The following is a 24980-nucleotide window of genomic DNA, read 5'->3' as shown; positions in this document are numbered from 1 at the left end:
TGCTGGCAGGTGTGGCAGAAGTCAAGATGCAGGAGCAGACACGGTGAGCGTCCAGCTGCTAGATGCAGAACAACGCGAAGCACGTGTGGCTGATCGGGTGTGGTTTAAATAGCCTTGGAAGAAGTTCCTAGAATGTGTCCTTCCTCCAATCAGGTATGTATCCTTCCCCGACCACGCCCGGGTGGTAAATGAGTCCCACAGGTAAAGTAGTTCCTTTCAGGCCTCAAGGAGGCCGGGGTTCTGCAGCATGGTCTGCATCAGGTAAGTGCACCCAAACACTTTCATAATGAGCCTGGCGCCTATGGCGCCAGGACTGACATTTTCTATGAGCCTGGCGCCATAGGCGCCAGGACGCTGTCCAAAGGGCCCCTATAAGGGGTTGCTGGGACCTTCCCCGGGGACTTGATGTCCGCTTTCGGGGACGCAGGGCCTGAGCCGGCTCCCCGGGAGCGGGCATCGTGACAGCACTCCCCCCCAAGGCCCCTCCCAAGGTTGTTCCCTCCGGGGGTTTTGGTTTGTTTGGGAAGAGTCGGTGGAATTTCCTGACTAATCGAGGTGCATGCACATGGTCACTGGGTTCCCACGACCTCTCCTGAGGTCCGTACCCCTTCCAATCAATTAGGTAGAAAAGCTTTGACCTAAACATTTTTGAATCTAAAATGTTCTTCTCTTCAAATTCGGGTTCCCCATCTATTTGAATAGGTTCTGGAGGTTTGAGTAGTCGGGTTCCGGGGACCACTGGTTTCCGAAGTGACACATGAAAAACAGGGTGAATTCACATATTAGCTGGTAAATCAAGTTTAACCGCTACTGGGTTAATTATTGCCGTAATAGAATAAGGTCCCAGATATTTTGGGTTAAAAGTTCGAGGCCCTTTGAGCGGTAAATGTCTGGTAGCTAACCACACTTGATCCCCAATCTGATACAGAGGTGCTTCACTCCGATGTAGGTCGGCATTCTCCTTGTATTTTCTCTTGGCTTGTTGTAAATGCGTGGTTGCCTCTTTGAAGGCTCGGGTAATGGTAGAATGCAGATGTTCTACTGCGGGCACTCCGAGGTTCTGAGGTGAGTCGAGGTTTGAGGTTCGAGGGTGATGTCCAAACAAGGTATAAAAAGGACTATGTCAAGTTCCAGAGTGTACCGAATTATTATATGCGTATTCGGCTATCCAAAGAATGTCTTTCCAGTTGCTTTCAGATTGCTGTAACATACACCGTAAGTACTGCTCAAGGGTCTGATTTGTCCTCTCGGTCTGACCATCGGTCTGAGGGTGGTGACTGGTCGATAATCTTACGTCGATTTGTGCCATTTGACAACATTTGCGCCAGAAGTGGGAAATTAATTGGCTACCCCGGTCAGAGATTAGTATAGATGGGAATCCATGTAGCCGAACAATATTTTCGAGGAATTCTTTGGCTAGGACAGAAGCTGAAGGTAAACCTTTCAAAGGAATGAAGTGGGCCATTTTGGAAAACAAATCCACAAATACCAGAATGGTATTGTATCCCGAACAAGGAGGCAAGTCCGTAATAAAATCCATTGATAGGGTGTGCCAGGGTGCTGGCGGTATGTCAAGAGGTTGAAGGAGACCGGATGGTCTTTTCTTTTGACCTTTATTTTGGGCGCAAACACCACAGGACATCACAAAAGATTTAACATTTTTTCGCCAAGAGGGCCACCAGAATTGTCGTTTCACCTTTTCCATTGTCTTGGCAATACCGGGGTGTCCCTCTATTAATGTATCATGATAACCTGAAATAACTAGTTTGTGTAAATCCTTGTGCGGCAGGAATAAGCGTCCTTGGTAATAAGGTAAACCATTATCTATGATAAAGTCTGATCCCTTTTGTATCCAATCCTCTAGGACTGTAGGGTCCAGGAGTTGTTTCACTCTGACTTGAATGTCTTCAAGCGTCTGTAACAAAGTCATGCCTAGAATTCTCTGTTCGGGAATTATTGGTACTGGTTCTGAGTTTGTATCAGATTCTCCCATTCTAATTCTGGATAAGGCGTCTGCTTTGCCGTTCTTGCAGCCAGGTCGATAGGTAATCACGAAATCAAATTCAGCGAAAAACAAAGCCCATCGGAGCTGCCGTGATGACTGAGCATTGGTGGTTTTCAAATACTGTAAATTCCGGTGATCAGTGATCACCGTTATGGTATGTCGAGCGCCAAGCAGGTAATGCCGCCAGGCTTTAAAAGCGGACTTTATGGCTAACAGTTCTTTGTCAGTGATTGCGTAATTAATCTCTGGTGCCGAGAATTTTCTGGACCAAAATGCTACGGGATGCAGTTGGTTGGTTTCAGGATCTCTTTGAGACATAACTGCTCCCATGGATAGGCTGGATGCATCAGTTTCGACGACATACGGGAGATCTGGACGTGAGTGTTTCAATATAGGTGCGGAGGTAAACTTAGCTTTTAAATCCTGGAAGGCCTGCTCGGCTTCTTCAGACCATTCAAAACGTTTATTTTTCCTCAAGAGTGCAGTAATGGGTTGTACTATGCGTGAAAATTCCGGGATAAACCTGCGATAGAAATTGGCAAAGCCGAGCATGCTTTGAACCCCTTTTACAGAGCTAGGTGATGGCCATTTGAGGATGGCATCCACTTTTCTTGAGTCCATTCGGACTCCTTTGGGTGTCAGGATGAAACCGAGAAACTCAACTTCTGTGGTATGGAAAACACATTTCTCCAGTTTAGCAAATAGTTTGTGTTGACGCAGTTTTTCCAGAACTGCCCTAACGTGTTTTCTGTGATCAGATTCTGAAGAGGAGTACACTAGAATGTCATCGATATAGACAACAACACAAACATCGATGAGTTCCCGAAGGACATCATTCATGAAGAATTGGAAGGCAGCAGGCGCATTGCACAACCCGAAAGGCATTACCTGGTATTCGAATAATCCATATTTTGTAGGGAAGGCTGTTTTCCATTCGTCGCCTTCTTTTACTCGCACCAGATGATATGCCCCCCGGAGATCTAACTTGGTGTATATGCAAGCGTCCTTCACCTGGTCAAGGAGTTCAGGAATCAGAGGCAGAGGATAACGGTTTTTAACCGTTATCTGGTTCAATGCGCGGTAATCGATACAAGTTCTAAGGTCGCCTTCTTTTTTAGGCACAAAGAACAAAGCCGAGGATGCCGGGGACTTTGACGGGCGAATAAAACCATTGGCGAGGTATTGATCCAAATATTGGCTCAAATGCAGGTTCTCAGGTTCGGTAAGGGCATAAATCCTGCTACAAGGGGGTTGTGCACCGGGCACCAGATCGATTTGGCAATCGTACGATCGGTGAAGAGGCAACGTGTTGGCCTGTTCCTTTTGGAAGACGTCCTGAAAGTCCTGGTATTCCGGAGGTAATTGCATGGAGGCAGAGGTTACAGATGCTAGATTAATCTTCAGGTTTTCTGGGTAGAATGTTTGTGCACAATCCGGGAAGGTTATTCTCTTAGCTCACCAATCAATTCGAGGATTATGTGTCTCTAACCAAGGAATTCCAAGAATAACCTGAAACTGTGGAGCCTTGATTACATCAAACACAACTGCCTCCCGATGGCCGTCAGGACCAATAAGAGTCACCCCAGTGGTGGAATGTGTTACCGGTCCAGAGGCAATTTCAGTTCCATCGACTGTGGTGATGACATCTTTGCTGGTTTTAGGACGGAGAGGGAGGTTAATCCTAGAGGCCAATTCACGATCCACATAGTTTCCGATAGCCCCACTATCGATGTATGCCTTTATTGCATGCAACCGCTTAGGCTTTTCTGGATCTACGAGAACCATTGGCACAATGAAATGCGAGGTCTGAGAGTTAGTTTTCAAGCTCGGCAGGCGAACCCCTACGCTTGTCGGGCTGAGTCGTTTCCCGAAACAGAGTCTTCATGGTTTTTATCAGCGGCTCCTACAGCTTTTCGGGGCGGTTTTTCCGGGCAATCTCGTAGAAAGTGTCCAGAGTTCCCACAATAAAGACATAATTTTAACTGCCGCCTCCTTTCACGTTCCTTTTGAGTTAAGGGTTCTTTAACCCCTCCAATTTGCATAGGCTCAGAGACATCAACTCCCTTGGGGTTAGCGTGGGTCTTGACCAACACCCGGGTCTCAAACCTGGACCGATCTGTTTTTCTGTTTTGAAGTCTGTGATCCAATTGGACCACTAAGTCTATATATTCTGTGCATTCTTGGGGCGGATTTACAACTTGGGCCAAGACATCTTTAAGTTCTCCGCGTAGACCTCGATAAAATAACGTGACTCTTTTATCCTCTGGCCACCCCGTTTCCACAATTAGTCTATTAAAGGTTGCAATATAGGATAGGAGGTCCTGATTGCCCTGTCGCAGGGATAGAAGTTCGTCATCCAGAGCCTGCCCCTGAGAGTGTCGAGCAAATAACCTTTCCATGCTTGCTTGAAATCCTTGAAAATCATGGAGAATCAGGTCATCTTGAGTAACCAGTGGAACTGACCAATCGGCAGCGCAGCCGCTTAGATATGACAATACAAAGGCTACTTTGGTCTGATCATTAGGGAAGGCCCCAGGTCTGCATAGGAAGTGCAAACGACACTGATTCATGAATACGGCAAATCGTTTGGGGTCCCCAGCAAAGCGTTCAGGTGGGGCCAGCGGCATGTTTCCAGGTAGATCAATCTGCACAGGGTTACTGGGAACCACAGGAGCGGGGTTCCCTCCGGAACAGGGTAGAGGAGTTTGTCCAGCTTGACCTTGCAAAAGCTGTCTGGCCAGGTCATCTGTTCTTTCCTTTGATATTATTAATTCCCTCTTGAGGGCATTAGTCTCTTGACGAGCGGCATGTACTTCGGCCCGTAATTCCCCCAGTAATTGGGCCAACTGATCAGTCTCAGAAGTTTCCATAGCGCCTGGGTGGGAATTTGTAGGAAGGCTTCACGTTCTGTAACGCTCACCTGACTCCCACGGGGGCGCTGGCCTTGTTCGCGCTGCTGTGACCTCGTCTAAGGTGATGCTCAGGGTTTGGAAGACGGACTGGACCGGGCCCCAGATCTGGCTTGTCTGACTCGCAGAAGTATCCTTCTGTAGGTGAGAATAGGGGGTTAACTGTCTGCGGGGTAATGCAATCGGCCTCCCACTTACCCCTCTCACCCTCCTCAAAACCCTTCTGTGCTTCCCCGTAGCGTCTCACCTTAGGGTCTGGAAGGACGAGCTCTCCATCCTGCTTCTGATGCAGGGGCGCGTTGGTATCCAGTTACGTCACTGGATTTTCGGATGGGTGAGAACCAAACTTGCTTGGCTTCCAGGTAAGTTTTTTCTATAAGTGGTTCCCCTTGTGTCCATGCATTAATGTTCTAATGCTAGTGTCTTTTTCCCCATATGGGCCGGGGTACGGAATGCCGGGGAACAGGCACCGACCCGAGGTGAGCGGTGAAATCCTTGTGGAAATCAGGTAAGTCTTTAATGAGTGTTTTGGTAATGTCTTTTCATTCACTCATTAACGCTGATGTCTTTTTCCCCTTAGGGGCCGGGGTCCGAAAATGCCTGGATGCGGCGCGGACCCGAAATGAAAAGGGAATGACCCAACAGGTAAGTCTTGGCATCGAGTTTTAGCTTCCCTTTTCCCTTCTTTCTCTCACCTTTGTTCTTGTCTTTTTCTCCCTAGGCGCGGGGGAGCGACGCGAATCCGGATGGTCGCTGCGGAACATGGAGGCGCCCTGTAAAGGTGAGTAGAATGCGGCGCTGCAGCGATCGATGCGATGTGCTTTTAAAAATAAATGTCTTCCTTTTCAGGATTGTCGGCGAAATGTCTCTGGGATGCAGATTTAGCAGGTGAGGCCTTTTCCTTCTTCTGTTCTCTTGTTCCCTTCCTTTGCAGGTGATTCAGGATGCTGGCAGGTGTGGCAGAAGTCAAGATGCAGGAGCAGACACGGTGAGCGTCCAGCTGCTAGATGCAGAACAACGCGAAGCACGTGTGGCTGATCGGGTGTGGTTTAAATAGCCTTGGAAGGAGTTCCTAGAATGTGTCCTTCCTCCAATCAGGTATGTATCCTTCCCCGACCACGCCCGGGTGGTAAATGAGTCCCACAGGTAAAGTAGTTCCTTTCAGGCTTCAAGGAGGCCGGGGTTCTGCAGCATGGTCTGCATCAGGTAAGTGCACCCAAACACTTTCATAATGAGCCTGGCTCCTATGGCGCCAGGACTGACATTTTCTATGAGCCTGGCGCCATAGGCGCCAGGACGCTGTCCAAAGGGCCCCTATAAGGGGTTGCTGGGACCTTCCCCGGGGACTTGATGTCCGCTTTCGGGGACGCAGGGCTTGAGCCGGCTCCCCGGGAGCAGGCATCGTGACAGCGTGGAGCTGCAAGTAGAAATCTTGAAGACTTGTACAGTATTTGTGGTAGATGCTGCTTGCCAATGATATGACACTTGTACTCAGAGAGATTCAGAGAACATTTGCAGTGCTGATCTATGATGATGCAGTTAGATGTAGAGGTCTTGAATGTGATTGGTGCATGGTCATGTGATTTTTGAGGTACATCCAATGAGGGAATGGCAGAGAGAGTGTAGTGGAAATGGTAGAAGGGCTGTTCATGTTACGATATGTCCGCGGACATGGCGGTAGTTCCAGGACATGGGGAGTTACATCCGGGGATTTTTGGGTTCAGAAGTCATGCAAATGAGAATAAGCACTGAAAGGGATTGGTCAGGAAAGTTTGGTGGGTGTGTTGTGCCAGGAGAGATTTTTTGAGCTACTCTTTTTGCTGAGAGAACAAAAGATAGCTATGGCTGTGTGTTTCAGAAAACAGATTGTTTGGATTTTAGGAGATTCGTGGATACATTGGTTGAAGGTGCATGCAGAAAGCTGTGGAGTAGCTGTAGATCTTGGATTCCCACATGTGGAAGTACACTGGCATGGAGTACGTGGAATTAAGTGGTTGGATTTGCTACCTCTCTGTGCTACTTTGGAGACAGAGCAACATCCAGACATAATTGTAATTCATTGTGGAGGGAACAGTTTAGGGCATGTGACTGGAATTTTTTTGCAATTTGCTATGAAAGAAGGACTGAGGAAGGTTATGGACATGTTTCCTAATTCGCAAGTGATATTTTCACGGATTGCGCAGAGACAAATGTGGCTTCGTTCTTCTTCATTTGGTCCACAAATGGAAAAAGCAAGGCGCAATGTTAATAAGGCTGTTTGTGGCTTTCTAAGAGATTTTGGCATGTCTTCTTTTCACAATGAAAATATTATGTTTTGTAGTACATACATTTTTCGCAGAGATGGAGTCCATCTTACTTATGCTGGCAATCAGATTTTTCTGAGAAATGTACAAAATGCATTGCGACCTTTTTTGGAATTACAACAACGATTTTGAAGTAGATGTTAAGCATTTACAATTTTTGACTTACAAACACCACCCAAAGGCTCTTTTCAGAGCCACCACTTCTTTCCAGAGAAAATTACAATGTTTGTGATGGAGTAGTAACCCAATTTTTTTAATGTTCGCGAACTGTTCGCGGACTTCTAAAAAATACAAAGAGCCCTGCTTCATTTATTTTCACTTCTATTTTTTAACTGGGAAAGGCGGCTCTGAAAAGAGCCTTATTTTTTTTTGATTTTTGTAATTTTGTATTTTTTTTTGGTTTTTCAGACACGACACAGTAAGAGAGGAGGGTAAAGGAGGGTAAAGGGGGGACAGCAACCACAGGGATAAGAAAGGGCGAGCTGAGAGAGGAAGATGTAGAGTGGGTTTTATTTGGGTAGTGAGCAGGTCTTCTCGTGCTCTAAGACGATAGTCTCAAAAGCACTCTGAAGTCGCTCCCCCCTGCAGAGTACTGTGTCACAATACATACATACAACTGTGACCCTCGAAAGGTAAGGGTCATCAGCATTCTGTATGGCCTGTGAGGCAGCTTGAGAAAGACGCTGTCCCACAGAGGTGGTCCTTGTGGTGACAGGGTCAGAAACAGAGGATGAAGTAGAGGAAATCAACCTGCTAGGTTCTTCGCAAGGTACAACCCTGCAAATAGCCCAAGAGTGAAATGACCTCAGGTGTCGCTTCATAGTAGTGGTCCCAAAGCTGTAGTTAACGTGCTTCCCGCGACTGAGTATCATTTTGCACTCATTGCAGGTAACATGGTTCGCACGAGCCTTAGGACCATTCCCATGAATGGTAAATAACCGCCACACCCTAGACTCACGCCTAGTGCCGGTAGTAGGGATTTCCTCTACCTCATTCTCATCATCCTCTTCTTCCTCCTCCGCATCCTCATTCCTGTTCCCCTCTTCAGGCCCTTGTGGAGGTGGTGGTGGTGGAGGGGGTGGTGGTGGTGCTGAAGCAGGTGCAGCACCAAGTGGCAGTTCAGCAGCCAAGGATGCCATGTCGATGATGGTGTAGTCTGCAGGTGGCAGCAAAAATCACTGTGTTCTGAAGAATAGCCAGAAACACAATGGGAATAAGCTCTTGGGCGTGGTCTTTTATAGGGGTGCTTGTGCACGGTCTGCGGACATGCGCACTGTGCGCGGACAGATCGAACACAAAAAAAGGATCGGAAAGTTTCAAAAGGTATATAGAAAGTCAAGATTGCTATGTGGGACTTGTGGCATGGTGAGATTTTATTGAAAAATATTATGGATTAACTGAAAATGTACTTTTAAATTGTTCGGGGACATGAACAGTGTCCGCATTTCAGGACACACGATGAGCGTGGGCGCGGTCATATGATCTGTTTGCGAACTAGTCTGCGAAGGAAGCGCCTGTCCGCAGGACACCAAGTGCACGGAGATTGGTTAGCGCATGCGCATTGATGTCCTACGGACACTGTTCGGGTTCTGAAGTAATTAAAAGTGCGTCACACGTGAAACGAATATTTCAGGACACCGCGTGTGTTCTTAGAACAGTTTAAACTTGGTAGCGAACAGTAAGGACAGATGTAGTGTTCTTCAGGACACGTGTAATTTAGTTTATGTAGGAACATTTCAGGACACCAATTGTGTTCTTAGAACACTTTCAATTGGGTAGCGAACACTACGAACAGTTGTACTGTTGTTCAGGACACATCATTTTCGTGAATTTAGGAACATTTCAGGACAGCAATTGTGTTCTTAGGACAGTTTTAAGTTGATAGCGAACATTAAGGACAGATATAGTGTTCTTTAGAACACTTTAATTTTTGTTTCTTTATGAACATTTCAGGACACCAAGTGTGTTCTTAGAACAGTTTCAACTTGCTAGCGAACAGCACGAACAGGTGTGGTGTTCTTCAGGACACCTCCATTTTCGTTTATGTACGAACATTTCAGAACACTCGCACTGTCCGCGGACACTTTTATTGTTTTTAAAAGAAAAACGGAAACTGTTCACAATACAATATAAAAATTAAACTTTATTTAACATATATTAATAATTTATGACAGAGAAGATGAGGCAGAAACAGAAACAAAAACAGGAGAATTTGGGGTTTCAACATGATTGGTATTAGGAGAGGAAGGGATGGAAATCTCATCAAAACGTTTTGGATTATGTAGAGGGTTTGGGGATAATTGACTGGGATATGGTGAGGAGGGACAAGTACATGTGGGGCAATGGTATGACGTTTTTGTTTTAAAATGATCTTCAACAAAAGTTTTCAAATTATTAAAATTGGTCAACAGTAAATCAATTTTTTCTTTTATGTTGTCAAGCGTGTTTTCCATAACAGCTTCTTCAGAGGTAGTTTCTATTTTGTTATGTTCTCTATAAAAAAAAAAAAATATATGTTAAATGTATACAAAATAATAATATTTAAATGGTTTATATTATAAAGTGTTTACCATTAGTTTCACTATCTTGTGACATTTCTTCATGTGGGAAATTGTCCTCTAGCCATTCCAGAGTACTAGACATTTCTGTGAGAAAAAAAAAGAAAAGATAATATATTTTTTAATCTAATACAGAAAGTTTATAAATATATGAGTAACATGAAGTACACTTACTATTTCTGGTAAAATAAGTCCTATGTATTCAGTGGGTCTGGTCTTGTTCTCAGTTCTGTTGTGTCTGTGAGGTAATTATGTTGGAAGCCAATTTATGTTCTTGTGGTATATTCCATTTCAGAACATATTGTATTTAAATGAATGGTTAGTGTTTTACATATATGGGTTACATTTCTTATGTATTACTATATATAATGTGTTTGTGTGCTGCTTTTTGAATTTGTTAAATGTTCTTATATTATGATATGACAATCAAACATACCCCCCCACCCAAAGTTTTTAGGTAGTGGTACTGTTCTCCGAACATGTCCGCGAACATTAAATAATTTCGCGGACATCACGTTCATAAGAAGAGATCTAGTCAGTTCCATATGACATGTATATAAAGTCAAAGTCATTATTGTTAAGTTTTGCTACTAAAAACCTATGAAATTCAGTGAAAAAAACTTTGTTAAAGGGACGTTATGGTTAAGTTGCGCTACTAAAAACCTATGAAATTCAGTGAAAAAACTTTGTTAAAGGGACGTTATGGTTCCAAGGAAAACCGAAAAACCCTTGAAATTCGCCAGTTATGGTAAGCTAAGCAACCATAACTCGCGCCACCACCGTGCTCTGCTAAGACTAACACCCAGGACATCAAAGATGGCATCACAAATGTCATTGATGACATCACTGATGACATCACATGTGCATTTACCTTTCATGAAAAGTCTGTACAAGGGTTTCTTATTGTAATGTTAATTTTAAAAAAAGTGTCAATGATCATTGGAATAAATATCAAGGGCTATTTAGTCCATCCAGTATACTAAGGTGCTCATGTAGAAACATAGGCATTGTGTGCAGCATACATGATGGAGGTGCAATATTCATAAGCTTGCCATGTTGAATAGAGAAATGATAACTGTTTTCTTATTAGACTTTTGCATACTGTGAAACATGTGATAAGTAGATAATAAAACACAAAGAGACAACACCACATACAAATATGAGTATATACAAGGAAATTGAAGTAGTAGCAGAAAGTGTTCATAACCTAACTGATTACCTTTATGCAGAGAAATGATTGCTCTGTTTCAAAGCTGCTACTTACCCTATATATATATATCACATGATGTGCCTGGTCTCTAAGGAAAGTAGTGTGAATACAAGATATAAAAATATGAGCATATACAGGGAAAGTACAGTAATAAAAAAACAACAGAACTATCCAGCCAGAGGAGCACCACATGTCCACATGCTTTTATGGATTAAAGATGCTCCTAAATTTGGTCAAGACAGTGATGCCACTGTTATACAGCTTAATGAAAAATATGTCACTTGTGAAATTCCATCAGAATCCACAAATAGTGATCTTCATGCAAGAATTTTACAATTCCAAAGACACAAATGTGGCAAATACTGTCGTCGCAAATACAAAAACAAAGGGAAATACTACACCAAATGCCGATTTGGTTTCCCTAGACCAGTTACAAATACAGGTCAAGTGAACAACCTCATGTCTTCAGTTAGACATAGGGCCTCATTACACGGTAGGCCTACCGTGTAATGAGGCCCATAGTGTTAAAGGTAAGTCACCTAAAAATACATATTGCATAAAAAGAAAAGAAGAAGAAAAATATATCAATGATTACAATGCAATCATTGCCCACTTATGGAATGCAAACATAGATGTGCAGTACATTACAGACAATTCTACTGCAGTTGCACGATATGTCACAGCATACTTAACCAAATCAGAAAAGACAGAGCTCCAAGACCTCTGGAATGACCTGTCATCAGATAAAACAGTGTCTCAGAAATTATACAGCTTGGGCATAAAAATGCTGTCCCATAGAGAATGTGGATCCTATGAAGCAGCGGATCGATTAACTGGTACTGCATTGTATGGTAAATCTGAAAATATAGTATGGCTAAGTCTTGGTCCAGCTAAATCTAGAAAAAGAGTTCTAAAATCACACGAACGTATATGAAACAATAGCCAAACATATTCCCAACAGCTAAGACATTTTAAAAAACAATTTATTGGACACATACTACCCAAACAGGAGTACCACTTTGGAAACCATGGGCCTGATTCATGGAACGTTTTCCTATGGGATTGCGCCATTACAAAACACTTCCATGAATCAGGTCCCATGTGTCTATACCATATAGCCCAAAACTACACATACAAAAATAATATAAAACCTTATGAACAAAACCGTAAATACAAAGTGGCAAACTGCAGCTTAGTAAAATCACCAAACCAAATTTAATTAATCATATCAAATTGTCATTAAAGACTCCTCAACATAAAGAAGTATATTACATGTCCCTGCTACAACTCTTTAAACCATGGAGAAAAGAAGAAGAAATACTAGATAACTATGACTCATATGAAGACGCTTTCAAAGCAAATGAAAGCAGTATAACTGATGTAAACTTTGCACAGTACAAAACAATGTTGCACAATGAACAACAACACGAAGAAGAACTCCAGGCCCAACTAGATAAGGACACTCCTGACAGTAGTCAACCTTCTGTCACAGGAAGCCAAGAACCACTGGGAGACCCACTAATAACAAATGAGGCAGAATTAGCTATGATAGAAGTAGAAAACACCATGTGTCAGTATGAAGATAAAAAAGACTTAACTATACTACAATCAAAGCTAAACAATGAGCAACGTAGCATTTTTCAAGAAGTAACAAAAGAAATTGCACATGGTGTACAACATGAAAACAAAGAATGCACCTGTCAAAATTACAACCCTATACTATTGTATGTCAGTGGTGAAGCTGGTTCTGGCAAAACATTCCTAATCAAAATCATCAGTAAGTTCCTTCAACAATTGACAAACAACAAACTGTCAGCTGTTGTCACTGCCCCCACAGGTTTAGCTGCCTACAACATAGGTGGTGTCACTTTACACCGATTGCTACTCCTGCCAGTAGAACACCAAAACAAATTAGATTATTACAAACTTTCCTCAGAAGCTGCAATGGAACTACGCAGAGTATTGAAACAAATGAAAATGCTACTAATAGATTAAGTGAGCATGGTGTCCAACCTAATGTTGGTTTTGATTCACCTCAGATTACAAGAAGTACTCAAAACAAACTATGTAGAGCTCTTTGCAGGAAAACACATTATTGTTTTCGGAGATCTTCTTCAATTGACACCAGTAAAAGGTGAGCCTATTTTTAAAACATTAGGACACACACTCCGCCGTAAAACTGTTGGCAGCATTGGAAATGTCAACCTTTGGCAACATTTACAATACAGAGAATTAACAGAAAACATGCGCCAATCTGCAGATCTCACTTATGCCAACATCTTAAAAAGTATCAGAGTTGGTATACTTTCTAAAGAAGCAGAAGCAATATTGAAAACCCGGCACATTCATGCACTTTATGGTGATAATGCATGTGCTACAGATGTTATGGAACAATTAGCCCACAAAAATGTCAATTGTATGGCCTTAATGCCAACTCTTGCAAGCTGTTTCAAATTCAATGAAATAATGTTAAGTAAAGAAATGCAACCAATAATGGAAATTAGCGCCACAGACAAACTAGATGTACATGGAATGACACTACCCATGTGTGACCAAGCCACAACAAGACTAAATAGTCCAGAAAAATCAATCTCAAGCACAGCAGGCTTGGAAAAGATATTAAAATTATCCTTAAATTGCAGAGTAATGCTGAAACGTAACCTTGACGTGGACCAAGGACTAGTTAATGGAGCACTGGGTACAGTTGTTGGCTTTCAAACATACCCACGTGACAACAAAATTCAGTTTGCCAATATTCTCTTTGACAAACTTTCAGAAGTAAAAAGAATAGGATGCTCAACAGCTCGATTCCTTCTCTTCAAAGACATGTATGTATGCAGAGAACAATTTTCTCTAACTCTTGCATACGTAGTCACCATTCATAAATCACAAGGTCTTACCCTAGACAAAGCAATGATAGACATTGGTAACACAGTCTTTAAAGAAGGCATGAGCTATGTAGCACTATCATGCTTACGTTCACTTGACGGTCTATTTCTAATCAACTTTGATGTAAGTAAAATAAACGCTGATATTCCTTGCATTTTAGAATACAATAGACTTTGTTCACTATACACTCCCCATCTAAACACATATTCTGTTCCACAATAAGTAAAACATTATAAAAGAAAAATAAATCAAACAGAAAAGCAACAGGATGTCACTGCAAATCCTCCAAAGAGAGTAAAAGAAAGTAATACTTCATCAAGTGCCACAAGCAAAAAAGAATCAATAAGGGAAAGTAAACCAGGTACTTCTTCAAAGAAGGAAGACAAACTCCAAAAAAAGCAGTCAGATACAGAACTACCTGGTCCATTTAAACTCTCAAATATAGTTGGTGTAAGTTGCTACGCAATTGTAGCAATGAATATTCTATTTCAATTACCACGAATTGTTGAGAACATTTACTTACACAGTACAGACCCATTGTTTGCAAATGTTAGTACTTCACAGAAATGCAGCAAACAATCCTGACAACACGTATAGTGTTTGTGGAATAAGACAACAATTAGACTACTGTGCTGGAATGGTGAAATTCACTATAAACTCACAGGAAGATCCACAAGAATTTCTAATGTACTTACTATTAGTACTGGAAAACAAAAACATACCTATAAATGAAATCTTCCAGATTTCATACATGTGGAAACATACATGCACCTTCTGCAACAATGTGACACAAGAGCAAATCCCCAATGAACGCTTTGTGTATATATCAATACCTAATTGTGAATCCATTCCATTTCAGCAACTTGTACAAAATGCAAACCAAACCATGGTAGATTATGTTCGACCTGCAATTCAGATAATCGCTCCACGTTAGTAATACAAACACATAGTAAATACGTAATACTAATGCTTCTACGTTACAATGCAGATGGTACCAAAAACAACTGCAAGCTGACTGGATTCACACATGGTCAAATATCACTTGGTAGGAAAACCTTCACAACAATAGGTATAATCTACCACGCAGGAGCCACAACCAATTCAGGGCACTACACTGCATATATAAAAAAGAAATATGGATGGTTTGAATGTAATGATAGTACCATTACTCTAAAGCAGAGATTACCAGCAAATCTTACAAACGCTTATTTAATGTTCTTAAAACTAAAATTTGATAACTAAACTGTACTTAAACCTTAAGTACACTTGTAGTAAAAAAATATAAACTGTCACAATATTCCAAAAGCTATCTAACTGCCCAAACATGCTACAACAACTAATCAGATAAATTAATACCACTCAAATAGAGAAGAAAATAGACAGTTAGAATACGCCAATTGGTATCTAACTGTCCCAAAATTTAGAAATATCCAAACAGATAAATCAATACCACGAAATTATATAAAACAATGAACAGTTAGAATACGCCTACTGGTATCTAACTGCTCCAAAATTTTACAATATCCAAACAAATACCTAATATCTTACTGCTCCCAAAAACTAGAACAATCCAATGTATAAAGTATTAGCCAGAAACAACAAGTAAACACTGAAAATAAACAAACAAATAAACTAGCATAACAGAAAACGTTTTTTTTTTTAATCCACCATGGATTCTTTTTTCCCACAGACCCAATGATTTTAGCAACAAACACAGAATCTGAGCAAATTGCACAGTACTCTGGTTTGTCTTCTACTAAATATGAGGGTCAAAAACAAGAAGAAAATGTTGATTGTACAATGTAATAAGTCGTTATAAAATACTAATAATAACTTGCTATTTTCTTTTATCACAGAAATGAACAAGAAAAACATGGACTCCCTTTACTAAACCAAATAGTAAGTATAACATGATAAATACAACCATCGCAGCATATGGCTTAACCCATACTGGCTTATAACATTGTTCCTTATAAATTTGTTTTTGACCCAAAGTTATAAGCCACTATGAGTGTGATATGCTGTGGTGCTTGTGGCCAGGGCATAGACTCTTGGGTGCATGGCATATGAGTGTGATATGCTGCGGTGGTTGTGGCCAGGGCATAGAGTCTTCGGATGCACCCAACATTCTATACCCTGGCCACAACCACCGCAGCATATCACACCCATAGGTTCAAGCATTGAAACCATTTTAATGTCCGCAGACACAAGGAAGTTCCTAGAACACATTCAACTTGCCAGAGGACGATACGGACAGCGTCCTCAGGACACCCCCATTTTCTTTATGTACGAACATTTCAGGACACCGCAAGTGTTCTTAGAACATTTTTAGCTTGCCAATGAACAATACAGACAACGTCTTCAGGACACCCCTGTGAACATTCCAGGACCCCACGAGTGTTCTTAGAACACTTCCAACTTGACACTGAATCCATTCTTTTTATTTACGAACATTTCAGAACAGCCGTGTTGTCCGCAGACAAATCGAACACAACAAAAGCGTCTAGCACATAAAAAAATGCAACATTGCACCTATCTCATACTCCCCCACCCTCTCCAAACACTCTTACACACCAACACACTCCACTAAATACAATTTTTAAACCAGGTTTCACCACGCTGCCCGCGGTCGTCCGCGAATGCAAGTTGTCGGGCGCCACCAGAAATCTGACACGCTCCATGCCGTCCAATCAGCGAACACGTCAGATGTCCGCGGACATCGCGCAAGCCACTCTGCCAATCAGGGCACTGTCCGCGGAGCGAACCGGGAAGTCCGTCCGCGGAGCGAACGGAGATATTACTAATTTTTTTGCCTTACATTTTGGTCATTTTAAAAAAAACTACTGGACGGATTAACAACAAATTTGCAAAAGCACGCTTTCGGGACCAAGCCCCCGCTCCTGCCGCAAATTTGGTGTAAATCCGTCCAGCGGTTTGGGCTGTAGGCGTGCGCAAAGTTTTTTCCCATTATGTCTATGGTAAAAAACAAAAGTTTTGGGACCCCCCCTATAACTTTGCCCCCCTGGACCAAACCTCTCCAAACTTTGCAAAAATTCAGAGTGGGCCATACACTTTTTTTGCAAAGTTTGGTGAGGATTTGTCCAGAGGGAGCGAAGTTATAAGCCACCCAAAAAATGCTTTCCTATGGAAACACCAACTTAACCATAATTACATGGACGCTACCACGTCCATGTCATATATATATATATATATTCAGTGAAAAAAACTTTGTTAAAGGGACGTTATGGTTAAGTTGCGCTACTAAAAACCTATGAAATTCAGTGAAAAAACTTTGTTAAAGGGACGTTATGGTTCCAAGTAAAACCGAAAAACCCTTGAAATTCGCCAGTTATGGTAAGCCAAGCAACCATAACTCGCGCCACCACCGTGCACCGCTAAGACTAACACCCAGGACATCAAAGATGAAATATGTGTAGAAGGGATTCTTATTATGTTGCGAAAAAAGTGTCAAGAATCATTGCAAGAAATATACCCTAATAAGTGCATTGAACGATGCATTGATATAAATAGCATCCTATTATGGGGTTCTATCTAGTATACTAAGCTACTCATACAGAAACATAACATTGTGTGCAGCGTACAAGATGAAGGTATGATATTCGTAATGTTAATATGTTGAATAATGAAATGATAATTGTTTTCTTAATAGATTTTTGTGTACTGTGAAATATGTAATAAGTAGCTAATAAAACCCATGTATTACATAATTGCATTACTATAGACAAAACACAAAGACACAAGAACACATACCAATATGGGTATATACAGGGAAAGTGAAGTTAGCAAAAAAGCACAAGTAGTAGCAGAAACAATTCATAACTTAACTGATTAGTTTCATGCAAATAAATGATTGCTCTGTTTCAAAGCTGCTATTTACCCTATATATATATGTATCACTTGATGTGATTGGACCCTAAGGAAAGTAGTGTGAGTACAATGTATACAAATATGACCATATACAGGGAAAGGACAGCCATAAAAAAAAAAAACAGAACTATCAGAAAGTGCTCATAAATCTAGTGATTATCTTTATGCACAAAAAGGATTGCTGTCTTTCAAGCTTGTGTTTTCCCATATGTATATGTTTCATATGATGTGACTGTACTCTAAGGGAATTACTGTAAGAACCTACTAGAAGGATATGTCTACAAATAAAATAAAATTCTTAGTTTCTGACTGTTACTGAAGAAAACCATGTGGCCTAGATATGTCAGCAAAAGAAAAAATAGTGAGCCAGACATGTGATGTCATCAGTGATGTCATCAATGACATTTGTGATGTCATCTTTGATGTCCTGGGTGTTAGTCTTAGCAGTGCACAGTGGTGGCGCGAGTTATGGTTGCTTAGCTTACCATAACTGGTGAATTTCAAGGGTTTTTCGGTTTTACTTGGAACCATAACGTCCCTTTAACAAAGTTTTTTCACTGAATTTCATAGGTTTTTAGTAGCGCAACTTAACCATAACGTCCCTTTAACAAAGTTTTTTTCACTGAATTTCATAGGTTTTTAGTAGCGCAACTTAACCATAACGTCCCTTTAACAAAGTTTTTTCACTGAATTTCATAGTTTTTTAGTAGCACAACTTAACAATAATGACTTTGACTTTATATACATGTCATATGGAACTGACTAGATCTCTTCCTATGAACTTGATGTCCGCGAACTTATTTAATGTTCGCGGACATGTTCGGAGAACAGTACCACTACCTAAAAACTGTGGGGGGGGTGGTGGGGTATGTTTGATTGTTATATCATAATATAGGAACATTTAACAAATTCAAAAAGCAGCACACAAACACATTACATATATAGTAATACATAAGAAATGTAACCCATATATGTAACACACTAACCATTCATTTAAATACAATATGTTCTGAAATGGAATATACCACAAGAAGATACATTGGCTTCCAACATAATTACCTCACAAACACAACAGAACTGAGAACAAGACCAGACCCACTGAATACGTAGGACTTATCTTACCAGAAATAGTAAGTGTACTTCATTTTACTCATATATTTATAAACTTTCTGTATTAGATTAAAAAATATATTATCTTTTTTTTTTTCTCACAGAAATGTCTAGTACTCTGGAATGGCTAGAGGACAATTTCCCACATGAAGAAATGTCACAAGATAGTGAAACTAATGGTAAACACTTTATAATATAAACCATTTATTTATTATTTTTTTATATACATTTAACATATATATTATTTTGTACAGAGCATACCAGAATAGAAAAAACTTCAGAAAACCCTGTTATGGATAACAGTCTTCACAATATAGAAGAAAAAATGGATGTATTGTTGGCTAATTTTAATAATTTAAAAACTTTTGTAGAAAATCATTTCAAACCAAAAACCTTGTACCATTGCCCCACATGTACTTGTCCCTCCTCACCATATCCCAGTCAATTATCCCCAAACCCTCTCCATAATCCAAAACGTTTTGATGAGATTTCCATCCCTTCTTCACCTAATACCAATCATGTTTAAACCCCAAATTCTCCTGTTTTTGTTTCTGTTTCTGCCTCACCTTCTCTGTCATAAATTATTAATATATGTTAAATAAAGTTTAATTTTTATATTGTATTGTGAATAGTTTCCGTTTTTTTTTAAAAAACAATAAAAGTGACCGCGGACAGTGCGAGTGTTCTGAAATGTTCGTACATAAACGAAAATGGAGGTGTCCTGAAGAACACCACACCAGTTCGTACTGTTCGCTAGCAAGTTGAAACTGTTCTAAGAACACACGTGGTGTCCTGAAATGTTCGTAAAGAAACAAAAATTAAAGTGTTCTAAAGAACACTATATCTGTCCGTAATGTTCGCTATCAACTTAAAACTGTCCTAAGAATACAATTGGTGTCCTGAAATGTTCGTAAATAAACAAAAATGATGTGTCCTGAACAACAGTACAACTGTTCGTAGTGTTCGCTAGCAACATGAAACTGTACTAAGAACACACGCGGTGTTCTGAATTGTTCGTAAACAAACAAAAATTAAAGTGTCCTAAAGAACACTATACCGGTCCGGTACTGTTCGCTAGCAAGTTCAAACTGTTCTAAGAACGATATTGGTGTCCTGAAATGTTCGTACGTAAACGAAAATGGAGGTGTTCTGAAGAACACTATACCTGTTGGTAGTGTTCGCTACCCAATTGAAACTGTTCTAAGAACACAATTGGTGTCCTGAAATGTTCGTACATAAACTAAATTACACGTGTCCTGAAGAACACTATATCTGTCCTTACTGTTCGCTACCAAGTTTAAACTGTTCTAAGAACACACGCGGTGTCCTGAAATGTTCGTTTCACGTGTGACGCACTTTTAATTACTTCAGAACCCGAACAGTGTCCGTAGGACATCAATGCGCATGCGCTAACCAATCTCCATGCACTTGGAGTGCAGCGGACAGGGGCTTCCTTCGCGGACTAGTTCGCAAACGGATCATATGACCACGCCCACGCTCATCGTGTGTCCTGAAATGCGGACACTGTTCGTGTCCCCGAACAATTTAAAAGTACATTTTCAGTTAATCCATAATATTTTTCAATAAAATCTCACCATGGCACAAGTCCCACATAGCAATCTTGAGTTTCTATATACCTTTTGAAACTTTCCGATCCTTTTTTTGTGTTCGATCTGTCCGCGGACAGTGCGCATGTCCGCGGACCGCGCACAAGCACCCCTATAAAAGACCACGCCCAAGAGCTTATTCCCATTGTGTTTCTGGCTATTCTTCAGAACACAGTGATTTTTGCTGCCACCTGCAGACTACACCATCATCGAGATGGCATCCTTGGCTGCTGAACTGCCACTTGGTGCTGCACCTGCTTCAGCACCACCCCCAACCCCTCCACCACCACCACCTCCCCAAGGGCCTGAAGAGGGGAACAGGAGTGAGGATGCGGAGGAGGAAGAAGAGGATGATGAGAATGAGGTAGAGGAAATCCCTACTACCCGCACTAGGCGTGAGTCTTGGGTGTGGCGGTTATTTACCATTCATGGGAATGGTCCTAAGGCTCGTGCGAACCGTGTTACCTGCAATGAGTGCAAAATGATACTCAGTCGCGGGAAGCACGGTAAGTACAGCTTTGGGACCACTACTATGAAGCGACACATGAGGTCATTTCACTCTGGGGCTATTCGCAGGGTTGTACCTTGCGAAGAACGTAGCAGGTTGATTTCCTCTACTTCATCCTCTGTTTCTGATCCTGTCGCCACAAGGACCACCTCTGTGGGACAGCGTCTTCCTCAAGCTGCCTCACAGGCCATACAGAATGCTGATGACCCTTACCTTTTGAGGGTCACAGTTGTATGAATGTACTTTGACACAGTACTCTGCAGGGGGGAGCGACTTCAGAGTGCTTTTGAGACTATCGTCTCAGAGCACGAGAAGATCTGCTCACTACCCAAATAAAACCCACTCTACATCTTCCTCTCTCAGCTCTCCCTTTCTTATCCCTGTGGTTGGTGTCCCCCCTTTACCCTCCTTTACCCTCCTCTCCTAGTGTGTCGCGTCTGAAAAACCAAAAAAATACAAAATTACAAAAATCAATAAACAATAAGGCTCTTTTCAGAGCCGCCTTTCCCAGTTAAAAAATAGAAGTGAAAATAAATGAAGCAGGGCTCTTGGTATTTTTTAGAAGTCTGCGGACAGTTCGCGAACATTAAAATAATTGGGTTGCTACTCCATCACAAACATTGTAATTTTCTCTGGAAAGAAGTGGTGGCTCTGAAAAGAGCCTTTGGGTGGTGTTTGTAAGTCAAAAATTGTAAATGCTTAACATCTACTTCAAAATCGTTGTTGAAATTCCAAAAAAGGTCGCAACGCATTTTGTACATTTCTCAGAAAAATCTGATTGCCAGCATAAGTAAGATGGACTCCATCTCTGCAAAAAATATATGTACTACAAAACATAATATTTTCATTGTGAAAAGAAGACATGCCAAAATCTCTTAGAAAGCTACAAACAGCCTTATTAACATTGCGCCTTGCTTTTTCCATTTGTGGACCAAATGAAGAAGAACGAAGCCACATTTGTCTCTGTGCAATCCGTGAAAATATCACTTGAGAATTAGGAAACATGTCCATAACCTTCCTAAGTCCTTCTTTCATAGCAAATTGCAAAAAAAATCCAGTCACATGTCCTAAACTGTTCCCTCCACAATGAATAACAATTATGTCTGGATGTTGCTCTGTCTCCAAAGAAGCACAGAGAGGTAGCAAGTCCAACCACTTCATTCCACGTACTCCATGCCAGTGTACTTCCACATGTGGGAATCCAAGATCTACAGCTACTCCGCAGCTTTCTGCGTGCACCTTCAACCAATGTATCCACGAATCTCCTAAAATCCAAACAATCTGTTTTCTGAAACACACAGCCATAGCTATCTTTTGTTCTCTCAGCAAAAAGAGTATCTGAGAAAATCTCTCCTGGCACAACACACCCACCAAACTTTCCTGACCAATCCCTTTCAGTGCTTATTCTCATTTGCATGACTTCTGAACCCAAAAATCGCCGGATGTAACTCCTGATGTCCGCGAACTACCGCCATGTCCGCGGACATATCGTAACATGAACAGCCCTTCTACCATTTCCACTACACTCTCTCTGCCATTCCCTCATTGGATGCACCTCAAAAATCACATGACCATGCACCAATCACATTCAAGACCTCTACATCTAACTGCATCATCATAGATCAGCATTGCAAATGTACTCTGAATCTCTCTGAGTACACGTGTCATATCATTGGCAAGCAGCATCTACCAGAAATACTGTACAAGTCTTCAAGATTTCTACTTGCAGCTCCATGCATATCCATATGCATGAACACAAACTTCAGGTATGCATATTTTCTGTATAGTAGATGAACACATTTTCAAACAGACTTTTACCTTGTAAAATCTGTAAAATGAATTTACTGTACTTTTTTCAATTTCCTAAAATCAACTAGCACTTATAAACCTTTATACTTTTTACTTTCTTTATACACACACACTCAAATCATGTTAAACTAACATTTTTTAAATGAAATATATAGACTACATATATTCAAACATAATTGCATGCAAACACAATCTATGTTTAAACCTTTATAAAAATACTTATACAATTTCATATTTTTTGTTTTTATTTATTTATTTACTTAATTACTTTAAATTAGACATGACCTGGAGGCGCTATTACCTAGAACAGTTTACTTACAGAAATAGTGGTATTCACTAATATATTATAAATTTCACAAGACATAGTAAAGATATTTTTTTTTTGCTACAGTTAGTCATTCAATACAATTTGTTCATTAAGAACATATCATATGTACTGAACTGATGCAATGTATCTTATGTAAATAAATTAGTTTAATGGTTTTACAGAAGGCACTGAGGATTTCAATTAAAAAAATCAGTATCTAAATTAAAAACAGTGCTATATACAAACAAAGTTACTAATTTGAAGCTTTTACAATTGCAGTGAAGACCAGTTTCCTGAAAAGAAGCAGCCGAATTCGAAGAAGAAAGAAAAACTAAGAAGTTACCTGTTAATTTAAAAAAAAAAAGTAAGTAAAATATCACCATAATATTTGTATTATTAATCAAATATACTATAACATTAATACGAGCTATTTCGGTTTCTAAAAATAGAGATTTTGTACCATTTTGTCCAAAAATTTCCATGTCTTAAACAGCGATTTACAGCCAGAATGGCCCACAAATTTCTATTTTTGGACACACAAATTACCCAACTGAACCACTACAATTTTCATATTATAGAACAAGCAACTGTTTTAATTGTATACATTAGATTTACTATTTGTACTTTTCCACACCACTAGCTTACTTTTTTTTTGTCATCTGAACCCCAGTTTAGTAACACATAAATTCAAGAATACCTATCCCTACTAGTTTTAGTTCCCAATGCACAATCACACACCATTACATACATCTTTATCATCTTACTCAAACACTCATGCACACAGCACACATACATTCCAGAACACCCCAACCCATATCTTCTTTATTTTTTTCAACAGACCCTAAAGAATGCCTACCAAAAGTCAAGTCCGTAGAAAGCAACGCAAAAGTAGAGCAAATGAAAATAAAGGTGTACAACATAAGCATCCATCTCTAGCAGAATTTGTAAAAAAAGTTGAAACAAAACAGCTAATACAATCATTTAGTGAAACACAAGAAGTTTCAAGTACAACAACTTCGCTTCCTCTATCAAAATGTAAAACAAACCAAAAAACAATTAACAGAAAATCAGCTATCAGTACAGATAAAACTACGTCTTCAAATTTTAATATAGTGCAAAGTAAGCATACCAAGAAAAGTATGTTAGCCAAAATATACCGTCACAAAGTCCTTCAAAATCTTATAAAAACAGGAGAGAAATCAGGTTCAAAGCTTAAAACCTATCGTGGGAAATTAATCTTAGAAGCATTGATGGACAGTGCAATTCTTCTCAAAAGAAATGTATTTATTTTACTGTTAAACAAAATGAAACCACTAACAAAACTAATAACTAAATTACAAAAAAGACTTCTCAATAAGCGAAATATCAACAGAAAGAACTTCTTAAGTATCAGCGGAGGTGAATGGAATCACACTACAAGCACAGAACCATATTTTAATGAAGAAGCGTACAAACAAAAGCAAACTAATACAATTGCCATACATAGCAGTGGTCGAGGTTATGAAAAAGTGAACAATACCATAATGGAACAAGAAGTACTTGTTACAAAAATATGCCCTGAAAACTTAGAATTACCCCTCCATTCAACTGAATCAGAACGTCTAGTGTACAAATGGCTATGCACGTCAATGTGTAACATTCCCAAACAATGTTTCAAATCTTTATGCCAATTCCTCAATAAATATGTAAAAAGCAAAGACAAAATCAAAATTAAATTACTGCAAAATATAGATACCTGTCCAGTACGTAAGTACACAGGACTACAAGGACATTCATTGGCCTGCATTACAGGACCTACTTGTAAAACCACTTTCCATGATAGCAAAAGGATATCAAGACATCATTCAACTATAAGAAATCTAGTCTATAAACTGTAC

The sequence above is a fragment of the Ambystoma mexicanum genome, chromosome 12 (assembly GCF_040938575.1).
Source record: "Ambystoma mexicanum isolate Mex_15411 chromosome 12, UKY_AmexF1_1, whole genome shotgun sequence".
In the NCBI taxonomy this organism is placed as follows: domain Eukaryota; kingdom Metazoa; phylum Chordata; class Amphibia; order Caudata; family Ambystomatidae; genus Ambystoma; species Ambystoma mexicanum.
Note: the sequence above shows the minus strand (reverse complement) of the source record.